Here is a 15,627-nt window from a genome sequence, read left to right on the forward strand (position 1 = left end):
TGATGCCTCGCTTAGTTTCCTGCATGGCATACACGTAAACATTAAATACGAGCCTCGATCGGCTCTCAGGTTATCCTGTGAATCGGCTCAAGGAGCCGATCCACCCATGATCCGGACGGGGTGTCCGAATATATGGTGGTCCTGCTTGATCAAGGTAAAGCTAATGAGATCTACGACGATTTAGGGTTTTCGCCGCATAATCGGATCATCCTACTCACGATTGGGCCTCGCGCTCGCGCACGGTGACCGTAAGCCGATCCTAGACAGGGCCTAAAAACCAACACGAGGTTGATCCCGGAACATCCTTTCTAGGGCTAGCAGACGCCACCCTACACGCCGCTGGATCCTCCAACCCTTTGTAAGGCCTAACTATTGCGGATGTTAAACTAATCCTTGATGAAACAAGGAGCAACCGTAACGGATCAGATCTACTAAACTATGATCAAGCGGGGTGCCGCCCCTACACCTAAGATAGGTGTAAGGGCGGCTAGACATGCAAGGGTTGCACTACGACAGCATGTAATATGAAGAACAATGCTAACCCTAACATATCTAAGATAACTACGTTGCTCGCCATCAAAAAGGCTTCAGTACGAGCAACGCGTGAACAACGGCGCTCGTGCTCCTCCTCATCATGATCATGCCGACGACGTCTCCTGTCGTCCCTAGCCAGACGATCTTCTTCATCATCGCCGTTGTATCGCCGGCGTTGGTCATACTGACTCACATACTTGTTGAGGAGGTGATGAGAGAGAGGTCGTTGATACCTTATGTTTTTCACCTCTCCCTCTGTGACGTAGCGCTTGTCGTCTTGGCGGAGCCGATCGCGTGGAGCGGCTTCCTCTGTATCTTTGCTGTGAGAGCAGCTGCCCTCATCTCCGTCCTTACCAGAGTGGTGCCCAAGATCTACCATGTTGATATCGCACGGGAAATCCGGCTGGCACCCTCCACGGTAAGCATACTCAACCATGTTTACGGCGGGGAAGGGGTGTGTGTCGACCTTCATGGCGTATTGGTTGAAAATCAACCGTCCGTTTTCTATCGCCATTTGGATCTGCTGCCGCCACACCCTGCAGTCGTTGGTGGTGTGGGTGAACGTGTTATGCCACTTGCAGTATGGCTTTCCGTTCAGCTCTTTCACCGTGGGGATCTTGTGGCCTTCGGGCACCTTTATATGCTTCTCCGTGAGTAAGAGCTCAAAAATCTGCTCAGTTTTGGTCACGTCGAAGTCGAACCCTTTCGGAGGGCCTTGTGGCTTCACCCATTTGCAGGTCACGGGGCTCGTCGCTCGAGTCCATTCAGCCACTTGCTACCTCTCGATCTCCCGCAGCACCTTCATCCTCGTCCGCCTCAACCAGGGTCACCGCACGCTTGAATTTGTCCCGGTAAACATCCGGGTGGCGCTGCTCATATGCCGACGGCTTCTGCACCATGTGCGCCAATGAAGGGTAGTCTGCTTGGGAGGCCACGTCCTTAATCGATGATGAGAGACCCACCACCGCCAACTCGACTGCTTCTTTTTCACTTATATGAGCCGAAAAGCATCGGTTCCTAATGGTCCTGAAGCGCTGGACGTATTCTGACACTTGTTTCCCGCGCTTCGTCGTACTTGCGCTAGATCGGCGATACCAACATCGGAAGCCTCTGAGTGATACTGCTCATGGAACTGCTCTTCCAACTGCTTCCAAGTCCGGATGGAGTTCGGTGGTAGTGATGTGTACCACCCGAAAGCCGATCCTGTGAGGGACTGTGCGAAGAACCTCACACACAACTCGTCTGATGCCGAGATCGTGCCCAGCTGTGCCAAATATCGGCTCACATGCTCGATGGAGCTGGAACCATCTGATCCACTAAACTTCGTGAAGTCCGGGAGCCGATATTTGGGTGGTAGCGGGATCAGTTCGTAGTCGTTGGGGTACGGCTTGGTGTAGCCGAACGCCTTCCTTTTCGGCATCATGCCGAACTGATCTTTCAGGATTGCACAAATCTGATCCGCTGTGATGGCTGAAGGTGTCGAACCACGAAGATTCGCCGGGGTGGCATACTTAACCAGCCATGCTTGCTTTTCCGGTTCTAAGCCAACTGCAGGAGCTGGGCTGTGGAGGTTCGTCGGAGTGGCGTACTTAGCTAGCCACATTTGCTTCTCAGGATCGGCTCCCGATGTTCCTCCTGCCGTCCCAGAGGCCCCTGACGTTGCAGCCTGGTTCGAGAGTGCCCAGGCGTTGCAGTCTGGTACGTATGCGCACGCGTATCCGTGCGGGATCTCCTTGGGTGCCTCAGGTAGGAATTGGTAATCACTAGGATCACCACCAATCTTGTAGACGACGTATGCCGATGAATTCGGCAGTTCCGGTGCTGCCCATGCGAACGGCTGGGGCTGGAGTGGCATCTCTCCTTTGAAGGTCCCCAGAGCCGGTCCCGACGGAGGATACCGGTGGCTCATGATCTCCTAGACCACGCGCAGAGCGACACGCTCCAAAGTGTTCACCAGGCTCTCAGAGTGGCGGTGCAGCGAATGAGCCACCATGTAGTCGATTTCCTGCCGCAGCGACCTGGTGCGTTCTTCTGACGGGGCGGACAGGTCCACTCCATCGAGCGCGCCTTCAGGTGTGAAACCCTTCCACCTGACGCCATGGGAGCGGGTTCGGTGGAAAGAGCCGATGAGTTCGGCTTCGAGGACTGCCTTCATTTCGTCATGCTTCTTCTTGAGCTCATCAGGCAGATCCTCGTACGTGACCGGAGTGTCTTCCGCCATCTCGGATGTAGATGGCGATGTTGTGGATGACGAAGGGCGTCCCACCGGGCGTGCCAGAATGTGTTGACGTCAGAAACCCCTGGCGGGCAGAGACGGGCAACACGGTAGAGCCGGGAACAACTAGGGCTGCGGCTGGCCCCAGTCCCTCAGAGCGACGGCCCGCAAAGCCTCCTGGTCGCACGTCCGATGTTTATCACAAGGGCGTGCCACCTGACCTATACCTGGTCAGGAAGGTGTGGATGATGCCTCGCTTAGTTTCCTGCATGGCATACACGTAAACATTAAATACGAGCCTCGATCGGCTCTCGGGTTATCCTGTGAATCGGCTCAAGGAGCCGATCCACCCATGATTCGGACGAGGTGTCCGAATATATGGTGGTCCTGCTTGATCAAGATAAAGCTGATTAGATCTACGACGATTTGGGGTTTTCACCGCATAATCGGATCATCCTACTCACGATCGGGCCTCGCGCTCGCGCACGGTGACCGTAAGCCGATCCTAGACAGGGCCTAAAAACCAACACGAGGTTGATCCCCGGAACATCCTTTCTAGGGCTAGCAAACGCCACCCTACACGCCGCTGGATCCTCCAACCCTTTGTAAGGCCTAACTATTGCGGATGTTAAACTAATCCTTGATGAAACAAGGAGCAACCGTAACGGATCAGATCTACTAAACTATGATCAAGCGGGGTGCCGCCCTACACCTAAGATAGGTGTAAGGGCGGCTAGACATGCAAGGGTTGCACTACGACAGCATGTAATATGAAGAACAATGCTAACCCTAACATATCTAAGATAACTACGTTGCTCGCCATCAAAAAGGCTTCGGTACGAGCAACGCATGAACAACGTGGGCAGGCTTGTCTTGCCTAGATCGCAAGATGCGATCTAGGCAGCATGGTGCTTACCGGTAGAAACCCTCGAGACGAAGGGGTTGGCGATGCGCCGAGATTTGTTTGTGGTTGAACGTTGGTTGTTGTTTATTCCATAAACCCTAGATACATATTTATAGTCCAGCGGACTTTCTAATGTGGGCGTGCACCAAACCGTGCACGAGTAAGATTCTAACTTCTAAACTAAGATGCGATCTACTATAATTAAAGATACACGGGCAATCTAGCCCAAATTCTCCGTGTAAGGCCGCTTCAGAGATCTTCCACGTGTAATCTTCCAAGCCCATCCTGATCGCGGCCCACCTCCTGATTTGGCCAAAATCTGGTGATAACAGAGTCATTCTATTGAAAGATTTTTAAGGTGAATACGACTTGGGAATGACTTGGTGAAATTTACCAAAAACTGATGGTCGGGTTCGGATGCGATACCATTCCAATTCTTAAGTATCCCCACAATACCCGAATCCGGGTAAGGCTTAGCTGGAAACTTATGTATTTTAGTATGGGTTCCCTCTGAACAAGCGTCATAGGGGTTATGCCGAGGCTGCCTCCATTGAAAGTGAAATGACGTGAAATGAGGTGAATGTCCTACCCAAGCCCTGTGCAGTTCCCGGGTTTGCGGTTTGCTCTCACCGGGAGGCCAAGCTCATGGGGAGAGGTGCCTATACTAGGGTATGTAAATGAAACGTTATGATTGGTAGTTCACGCACTAAGTGCGATAAATCAAGGCCAGTTACCTCTGACGGACTATTGCAATTGTTGTGGCACAAGTATACAACCTCTGCAGAGTGCAAACCTATTCGAATAGCCGCGTCCACGGTCATAGACAGTTGGAAAGGCCATACTGTTCCGTCATCAGAACTTTTACAAAATATGAATGGTGACTTGTGACTTGAATTTGAAAGGTGACCTTGACTTTGAATCACAACTGAGTTGTGGGAATGACACTAATGTTCCCACTTGAGTTAAGTTAGGCAAATGAGGAGTCTTTGTTTATTAACTGCTTACGAAATAAAACTGGCTTTATGCAAATGAACCTAGAGCTTAGAACCCCTTTGATATAATTATTAGTGTTTACATTAGCTTAGTTTGCGAGTACTTTAAAGTACTCATGGATGTGTCCCTGGCTATTCAAATGCCAGACTATGAAGAAGAGCCCCAGTACCAGGATGAAGGAAAGCAGGACGTCTACGACAACTAGGACTACTCCTAACGTCAACAGTTGCCTGTGGAACAGATGGACCGCAACCGCTACTTCGCTTCCGCTATATGATTTGTATTTGGATCTCTAGATCCCCTATGTTGTATTAAGACTGGATCATGTGATCCTTTGTTGTAAGACGATTATGTGTTGTAATGAATGATGTGTTGTGATATTAATCTATTATGTCTCGCAAAAATAATATTCCTGGGATTGCGATGAATGGCATAATAGGCATCTGGACTTAAAAATCCGGGTGTTGACACTTACAAAATTGTATTTTGAAGTCTAAAGGGAAAACAATAATCAGCGGAAAATTTTCTACAAAATTTTATGTTGTGACCTTTCCGTTTGATGTCATCTTCGAGTCGTGTCGGGGCAATCTTTAAAAACAATCATGTAGAGACAAATTCCAGGAAACTCCGAATTTCACTCCAATTGTGACCATTTTGTAATTTCAATGTAATCCGTACACACCAAAGTGTAAAACAAGGAATTGTGCACTTTTGCAACTATTAGTAGGTTAATCCCAATAAATAAAATTGCCAAATATTAAGATTTTAACAAAATATATAAACTACAAAGTTCATGCATGGATACGTTCTACATGTATCAATGCATCCAAAGAACTTGGGTCACGGTTTCTGTCACATCTGACTAACACACTTCTATTTTCAACACTATATAATGCATTCCTACCTATATGAAAAGAGAATAAACACACAACATGGTACGGCACATCCTACACTCGATGTTACATATACACCGTGTTGCTGCTTCAGAAGAGATCAGTTCAGATCACAACAAAGAAAATGAGCTGGAGTTGGACGTGCATGCATGGATTTTACAGCCAGAGACGCATGCAAACAAATGGTTCCATGTGCATGAAAGCAAATGACACTGAATACATACTTGATCCATCTGGTTTGGGCTTGCATCGCTACATGCTAGAGAATTCGAGATTTTTCTATTTAGGAGATCAACTAATTAAAGTGGAGGATCGGCCTGCTGATTGTACATGGTTTAAACGACATGTACATGTGGTCATGTTTCTGTATTTATTTCTGTCACGCAAGGAACATCCACGAGAACATAGGTGTATACGTGATCAGCTAACTCTGAAGGCCATTGGTTGGGGCCCACCACATTAAAGTCTTTCCTATTGTGCATTAGAGATAGATCGTGAGTTTTACTTTCAAGCTTGTAGGGTGTGCGGCTGATATATAAAGCCTAGATCCGGTTGATGTAAAAGTTAGGTTATGTTTTTGAGATTAAACACGATGTGTTGTTTAGGGTAAAATTCCCGTATCGAGTTTCGAGGGAGCTGTCTAAAAACCTTCGTGATTGCAATTTCTTTATTGAAGTTGTTGCCGAGCGTATTGTGGATTTATTTCTGCACAACGTTTGCGTGTTTCTGAGGTTGCAGTATTAGATCTTGGTCTAATCGGGTATTTCTACTATCTATATGTCGATCGCCGTGAAAGATTGGGCCAAAAACCTTATTGGATCATGTTGGTCCTTATCACAACATGCATCTATGAAACATCTCAACTTAACAGGAAGTTCTTAATCCCACAATCAAAGGCCCACCATAGGAATCACATATGTCCTTAATTATGTAGAACAACTCATATGAACTAACATGATGGTAATAGATATAAATATTCGATCAAGTTACTACCATCCAAGGGGTATATATGATGCCCCCCCATGGGGGCCTCACAGAGATTAGCATCTCTCAGCCCTAGGATTTTACCTTCAATGAATCTAAGCCATCCGTTTTTTACCGTGGTGGTATAAAATAGAAATCCCACGGAGGAAACCCTAGCCGCCGGCCGCCTATCCCCTCGCGTGCTCCCTAACCCTTGTAGCCGCCGCCCCCGTCCCTTCTCCTTCCTTCCCTTCCCTCGTCCTCGCCTCCTCCACCCGCAACCCCCGCCGCCGGGCAGCCGCCTCGCCACTCGAGCAGCAGCACACCATGGTATGGAGCGGCTAGGAGGAGCTTATGCGTGGCGGCAAGAGGAGGGCAGGGCGTCGGATCGAGATCGTCCTCTGGGGAGCTGTGTTCCGCAGGGCAAGAGGAGGCGCCACCACTCCCCATGCCTTCTCCTCCGACGGCATGGCAGCGCCGTCATCTTCATCGCCCCTCCATCTCCTTCCCCACCCTTCTCCGCTGGTAGCAGGAAGATGCTGCGGGGAGCAACACCCTCGTCCTTGCAGAGTGCAGCGGTTGCCGCCGAGATGGAATCGCCGTCGTCCTCAGCGGACGTGCTGCTCCCCGGCGTGTGGCGCACCGTCCTCGTCCAGACGGGCTGCATCAGTAGGTGCGGCCACCAGGGGCAGCCCGCATCCCACGGGGAGCGTCCTTGAGGGCGAGCAGGCGAGGATAGACCGGCTGTCTTCCCTCCTCTTCGTCCCTCCCATACTCGGTAAGCCCCAATCCCCCTCTCTCTCTCCCTCCCTCTGTGTATGTACCCCCTGATTTGATGCATGATCCCCTCCTTTCAGGCCTGTAGCACCACGTGATTTTCTCCATGAACCACTCCAAGATTTTCTCTAAAGGTGATTTCCTCTTCTGTTCTTCTTCTCAAAATCTGGAGAGAAAAGTAGCTACTGGTACTATTTCTTATGATGAAGTTGGTTGTGGCTCTTCAAGTTAGTTGTAGCCCTTGAATAACTGAATAACTTGTGCATGAGAAGCTCCACGACATGCATAGTAGAATTTGATTCAGTTACTGAATCAGGAATACAGGGGTCAAAGTTACTTGTGGTAATCACCATGATTTTATTTTAGGCATCCACTCTTATTTTGGATTTGCTCAGATAAGCATATCTCAATTCTGGATATCACATAGGAATTCAGTAAATTTCTTATTTGCATGGTTTCTATCAGTTGCAGGTATTATCGAAAGCGCGGCCTCAAGGATCAAGGCAGAGGAGAAGCAAGTCAGCAAGGAGGGAAATCACAGAAGCTACCAAGAACAAAGGCTTTTCAGTTTACATTACATGTATTGGGATTAAAGGTTTGTTTCTAGGTTACTCTATATGGCATACTAGAGTAATCTCTGAATTTAGCTGCATTGTACTGTTTGTTATATGCATTCAAGTAGTTCCCTGTTGTCTCAGAATGAAACAACAGAAATGCTCTCTTAAGAGTACAATGTATTTTCCTATTATTTTAGTTGGTTGCAGCAGTTCTTGCTAGGAAATAGCAAAAGAATTGTGTATTAGTTCTGGTCAAACCATGCAACCGTTCCTTCCAAAAATTCAATGTTTGTAATTAACACATGATCCTAAATAATAGTTGATTATAGTAAATAAATAGTAAAAACAGTATGGTTATAATAGTAAAAGCAATATGGAACCTCTTTATATTTACTTACTTGGACAATGTTCTTCTGCGGTGTGTAGCAGCCAGAAAAGGAAATCCAAGTGCAGCATCCTTAGTTTAATTAGAAAAGGTAAGAAGAACATGGCTCTTGGTGCGTGGAGTCCACTCTTCAGGTACCAATGTTGCAGTAGGTAGGATCACAAGCTAGGATGAAGGAGCTATGCAGAGATCCAATCATGATCAGTTGTCAATTCCTACTTCTCTTAAAAGATAGTACTTTTTTTGTCTTCAAAGCTATAGGTGTATATTATGAAAATTGTTAATGTGACGTGAACCAGAAACCGCTATGATTTTTTGTTAAAACGGAAGTGAACTTGGTCCTAAACATGCACTGGCTATGATACTATCTCTTTTGTGTCATGGAGAACAGGAAGCCCCTATGAATTTCAAGCCTTTTCATCAATCTTCTTGACTTTTTGTTGAAACAGAAGTGAACTTGCTCCTAAACTTGCACCGGCTATGGTAGAACTGGAAGCTGCTATGAATTTCAAGCCTTTTCATCAATCTTCTTGACATTTTATTGAAACCGAAGTCAACTCGGTCCCAAACTTGCATGGGCTATATCGATATTTTCAAATTTGAATGTCTGCACCTTTTAACTAAAATATTATTTTGATACTTTATTTGTATCTGCGCTCTAAAGATATCGAATTTAAGTGTTTTGTAGATCATTTTCCATCAAATATATATATGGTTCAATGAGTCGAGCTTTGGTGTGTCTCGGTTGGACAATATGGGCATGTGAGGGATCTGAACTAACATCCGGTCTGAAGTTTTTCAAGAATTATTCTTCCTATGTGGTACCTTACCTGGACATAAAGTACCCTCAGGTAGATCAATTGTCTCTCTCCCGTGATACTTCCTCTTTCATGGACATCTATTTTCCCTTATTTGATGAAATCCATCTTTTTCTGTAGGTTATTTTTATCCCCTTCTCTTCACGCCCTTGGCAATGCTCACTTCAATTGTGTAGAGTGATGTTCTTTTATTTCTGTATAGTTTCTACTAAGTTGCTTGAGCAACAGTTGCGTTCATTTCCTTCTAAATAATTAATAACACTTGAGTTGTGTTATTCCTGAGGGAAAGGTGTTATATTCTTCATCCGCTACAAAACTGTTTTTTGTTGCTTCGGTCCAAGCTTATGTGTCTGATGGCCAGATCGTCTGATCTGAAGGTACTACACTCTTCAGAAAGTTTTTAACATAGTTGGAGATGAGGTTGAAATGATCTGCATATTGTCATCCTACTACCAAATGAGTAGCTTTGAATACGTTGACCCAAGATGGTGCTCACAGATGCGGTATTGCACTGGTCAATGGTGACATCCCAGTTCATGTAAAGATCAACACCTCTAGCGCCTACCAGCCGGTACCCTCTTGCCTTAGGTAATTTTTATACTACTCAGCATAAATACATTTTATCATGTATTTTTATAGTATATCACAATGTCAGTTTTCTACACTACTCTCCCTTTGTTTTGATGCATGTTTGATATCAAAATCTAATCTTGTATGGAGCTCTTGGTGGTTGTAAAATTTTGTAATCGTTGGAGTCAGTTCATGTATCTCTACCATGTACTATTTGTTACTGTGAATATATATGGTATTGATTGTCAAAAAAAAATTGGTCTATCTAGAAAATAATTGATTTTTGGAAAAAAAATTGGTCTCCTCGGTTCTTAAGTTTGTCCATGAATGTTAGCTAGGCCATAAAATAAAAAAGTTTGAGTAATAAATTGGGTGTCTGTTCTGACTAAACAAGATGTGTGACAGAATCACCTTCAGGTCTCAAGTCACCAACTTGGATGCCTTTTATTGTTTTCGCATAAATGATTTTTTCCCTTGATATATGCTATCATGCAATTATACGGATATGTGTATGCATGATCGCGAGAGAAATCTTGAGTTCTTTTATTCAAGAACCATTGGTTCATGTGGTTTACCGTTTCTGTGCCTTTTCTATACATGCACTGTTATTTCTAGAGCTGCATTTTTAGATTATCAGTGCTTAATCCATGTGGTAAGAAAATGTGTCATGTGTTTTGCTATATGATTATATCATATCAAACAAAATTAAGGGTCTATCTGTTGGAATATACTACAGATAAAGGGGGTTTGATAAGGCTATTTGTTGTAGTGATGTATTGACCAACTGTGTGCTAAACTTTGTGGTGTTATGCACCTTATAATTAGTATTCAGATCCATGGATCGGATGCTTATGCTCAATGTGCAATTTGGCACGGAGGCCAAAAGAATTTTATCTGGCTACACTAAAATCCATTGTAAGCTACAGTGTATTTGAGAGTTGGGATCTTTTTGTTCAGATTAAAAATTTACGCATTATAGATAAACCTTTATTATGGTGATATAGAGTGTGCTTTAGTTTTCTTTAACTCTGCAAATTCTGCATCTGATTTAGTTATAACACTATTAAAATGCAGGTTCAAGGACAACCTACGGCTTGTCTGATCGCATCTCTGGATATGAACCACGTCTTCAAGGAAAATGGTTTAGAGGTCAGGAAGTTTAATGATTGAAACTATAGATTAATAGCTCAAAATGCAAAACCCCATTCAGTTTGAGCAAATAAATAGTCTCTCATGTCAAAATATTGCTCTGGCATGCTACAATATAGTATAAGTTTATTCAGGATATTCTGGAGATGCAATTTTAGAAAATAGTTAATTTCTCGTGTTTTTGTTCATCGTGTTTCATGATTAGGATGAGGTCAGTAGACATGTGGATTCCCATGTGTTGCTGTCAAGAGGTAGTCAGCATCATTTACAGCTTGCAGTGTATCTCCCAACTCGGATACAGCATCCTGTGAGGTCAAGATTTACTCAAATGGTCTTTGTTATATCATCTAGCTGCAACTTGACTCTGTTCTTGTGTATCTTGGTACATCAACTCTTTATACGATTGTGCATGTCCGGTCCGGACAAATTTGGGTGCCGTCGTTGGACTGAAGCTTTGTTTCAATGATATTTTGGTTTTGTAACTGTTGTACAATTTTCTACTCACAAATGTAATCCGGTGGTTTGTTATCTATAGGTTTAGGCAATGGAAGCAGATCACACTGTAGATGTCCTTGATTTTATTTGCTCATGACTGAACCTGGATATCTTTTCCAGGAAAATCATGTGTCATTTACTTCTTGGGCCAGTGTTGTTTCAGTTCAGTATGAGCTATTCTTTTGTGATTCATGGCAGAGACGATAGCGGAGGATATTCTACAATTCCAGTATGAGCTATTCTTGGAGTGGTAAGCAATTGTGTGATTCATGGCAGAGAGGACAGCGGATGATATTCAACATTTGTTGTACAAAATATAATTTAACATATTCAAGGAATGAGCATCTGGGTAAATTGTCCTTGAGCTACTTCCTTGTACTAAGAAAGAAAAGTGATTTTGTTCTCTTCATTACTTTTTTAGTCTCTTGCAATATTTATGAAATTCTTGTCACCCCTCCAAATTAATCCATGTTGTATATGCATGGTACAGTGGCAGGTTTACTTGTCAATGAGTTCAATGTGTCGAGTAATTCTGTGGTATCCACTGTAAGCTGTGAGGTCTACTTTCTTTCCAATGTATATGTCTATACCGTCCATGTTGATCCTGATGAGAAGTCTCTTCTTGCAGATTAGCTTCGCCTTGTCGGCAGCTTCACTTTGTCGCGTTGGGGATTGCTTGGACGAACTCCCATTTGTGAGATTTCTTCTAAAGGTTCTGACCGGAGGCTGTAACACCCCAAATTTCAAAACAAAGAGAAAATAAATTTCCTTTTTCCAAAAATGAGAACCAACAAAAACTTTTCTTACTTTGGATGCTAGGCATAGTGCTCATACCTAGTATTTGTGTTTTGCCATGAGGAGTGTTATTATGCTTATGTGATAAACCCTAAAACCCTAAAGTAAGCAAGTGAAGATCACAAACCCAATAAAATAAAAGAGAAAGAAATCAAATAAGAAAAACCCTAAACCTTGGTTTTCTCAAAATACCAATGGATCTATTTTGAGAAACCAAAATAAAGAAAAAGACATATATAGGCATATAGCCCTAATAGGTAAATCTTGAAACCTACCTTTATTATTTTTGCTAAATGGTGATGAACCATTGTGAACCCCACTAAACCCTAGACCTCATCTCTCTTGTCACAAATCTTTGAAAAACTAGAATAAAAAAAAGGTGATCTTAAATAAGAAAAAGGGACATATGCAAGCCCATGGCTATTTTGTGTAAAAACTAAAACTTTGTTTGCTTACCTTGTGTAGATGATTGGAAATACCTCAACACACTCAACCAAGTACTTACCAACCAATTCAAGTGAGAAGCAAAATAAAATCAAACATATGCATAGAGGCATATGTGGCACTTAGCCAAAATATCAAATCTTGACCTAGGCACCCCCATTGTCCTAAAATGGTTTGAACCTTTCACCCAACTAATTCTAACCCCAAATAAACCTCACTCTTGTCAAAGTGAAGCAAAGAAAAATAAAAGAATAAAAGTTAGAAATTCACAAAACCTTCACATATGGTTTATGCTATTTTTCTAAATCTTTGACCTAGACCATTTTTGGTCTTCATCATTAGTTGTATTATGTTACTAAACACTTATTACAAATTTTGGAATCAAATAAACACAAATCAAATCAAATTTAAACTCAATTGGTGAACACATAGAATAATGGTCAAATCTGACTTTTATATTCTGGCCCCTACTTTGAGCCTTTGTATTTCAAGATTTTTAAACTAAACTCTCTCAATTCTCTGCACCTCATCCAAGAGCACATGTAGGAGAACAACTTTGGTAAAGACCATCATGCCAAATTCACTTCGGATCAAAATCTATGCTCATTTAAAGTTAGGACTTTTTAATATGAGGAACAATCTCACACTTATGCCAATTTTGCAAATTTTGACCCTAGACCCTTTTTGACTTCACCATTACTTGTAATATACTATTTGATGGTTATTACAACTATGGGGATGCAAGGAAATACCATTTGAACCAAATCCAAATTCAAATTTTAGCTCACATAGGATCATGGTCACTTTTGACTTTTATAGTCTGGTCACCACTTTGAGCATCTATATTTCAAGATTTCTAAACTAAACAAATTCAAATCTTTGCATGCCATCCAAGTACTCATCAAGGTTAACATTTTCTGTAAAGACCATCACCCCAAATTCTTTTTGGATCAAGAGATAGGAGCAAGCAAAGAGGAGACCTTGAAACATATGCAAGATTCACAATTTTCAAAATGTGATCAAATCTTGTCAAACCTTGACCACCAATTGACCTAGCCATACTCCCCTGACCCAACCCTACCTAGCCCATGCAAGAGATCGACATGGACACGACCAAAACCTGGTTGGCCATGGCCATGCCGATCCCGTTCCAACTCGACTCCCTCCCCCCTCATCTCTGCCTCTCCACCCTTCACCACCTTGCCAAACACGACGCCAAAGATCTCCTGGATCTGCCCATACTCGCCATTGACCACGAGGACGCCGACAGTCGCCGGAGATCGCGCGCCCAGGACGGCCAGGACATGCCGATGACGTCGCCGCAGTACTCGCCGCGGACGTCACTGGCCACCTGCCGCCTCGCCAGCACACGCTCGCCCTGTACCTCCTCTCGACGCCGTGAGCACCCCCGTGCCACCGCGGACGCGCCAGACACGCGCGCAACCACTGCCCTTGCCCGCCGCCGCCGGAGACAAGGACGGAATCCCGCCGCATCCGCGCCAGTACACGCCATCGCCCGACCGTCGTACGCCTCGCCGTACCGAGCCATTAATGCCCCAAGGACCGCCGTGACGTCGCCTACCTCCTGCGCACCTTCCTCGCTCCTTCGTCGGCCTGGAACGACGACCTCGCTGTTGACCTCGCCCGCGCCCCACGGCCATTCGCCCCTCTATAAATACCGAGCTCCCCTCAGCTATCCAAGCACACCAGCAGCATCCCCACTCTTCCCTCACTCTCCTCGACCACTTCCCCTTCTCGATTCATCACCGAAGTTCCCCAATTTAGCCGCCGGAGCCCGCCAGTACCTCATCTCGCCGGCGTCGATTCAGGCCACCTCAAGCGACGCCGTTGGTACCAGCGCACTCGCCGTCGACGACAACCTCGCCTCACGTCAAGGCCGACCCCCGCCGGAGCTCCACCTGGCCGCCGACCCCCTACCTCCGCCGCTCCGAGCAAGCATCTCCCCCGACGAAGACGACGCTCCTGCACCGCCCGATTTGCTTCTGATCCAACGGCGCGCATCGCAGCGTACCGATTCGGGTGAGTCACTCGCTGACGGGTGGGGCCTGCTGTCAGCTGGCCCGTAGCGTTAGCTGGGCCGGCCCAACTCTTCTTTGCTGCGTTTCAAACTGATTCGGCCCAATTTCTTTCCCGCCAGCCCGTCTAGTCAAATTTGATTTAATTCAATTCAAACAAATGCAATACTGGTCCTGTGTTTGAAATTCAATAGAATCTGTTTGGCTTGGCCAAATTTAGCAAACTTTATATGGTTGAAAAGCTACTGAAAAGATCTAAAAAACCCCACTGGTCCCACTTCCAAATCTTGTGTAGAATTAATGTGACAAAAATAACAAGTCAGAGACTCCTACCACTTCAAATAATTATTAAAAATCAACCAAAATAGTTATTTAAGTAATTCCAACTCTCATAGCTCACTTTTGACTTACACTAATTTTTTCTGCAACAATATGCCATGGTTACTTTGAATGATCATGGCCTAGCTTAATTAAAGGACTATATGGCTATTTCTAGTCAAAGATATTGTCCAAAACTATTAATAAATCACTTGGGAGTTTTTCTCTCATTTAAATCTTGTCATGAACAATTCAAAATGAGGTAGAGACTCTGGTCATATATGTCTCATATGAATTGTTGGTGATATTAACTCACCTCAATAGTAGTTGTTAACTTAGTTACAACTAGGTGTTAAATCATATGAGAGGTATTCCTCTCATTTAAATCTTGGTCTCAAGTAATTCAACATGAGGTAGTGACCATGGTCTATAAAATCTCATATTGAGTTATTTGGTGACATTAAATCACTACCATGTTAGTATTAAATTGCATGAGGTATGGAACCTCATTTAAATCATATTCTCAGATGATAAGTATGAAGAGGTTGACTTTAGTCAATCTAGGTCATATCCTATTCATAAGAGAAATTAAATCTTAATAAGATAATGAGAGGAAATTATTTCTCTAAGTAATTAAAAGTAACACCTAAGTTAGTATGAGAGGAAATTATTTTTAAATAAGAAAACAACACACCTATCCACTTAATAGTAATGTGTGATGCTAGTTTAATTTGTGTAAAGTATATGAGGTGTTTCACTTCATTTAAAGCTTGTCCCAAGT

The sequence above is a fragment of the Lolium rigidum genome, chromosome 6, assembly GCF_022539505.1.
Source record: "Lolium rigidum isolate FL_2022 chromosome 6, APGP_CSIRO_Lrig_0.1, whole genome shotgun sequence".
Classification (NCBI taxonomy): Eukaryota; Viridiplantae; Streptophyta; class Magnoliopsida; order Poales; family Poaceae; genus Lolium; species Lolium rigidum.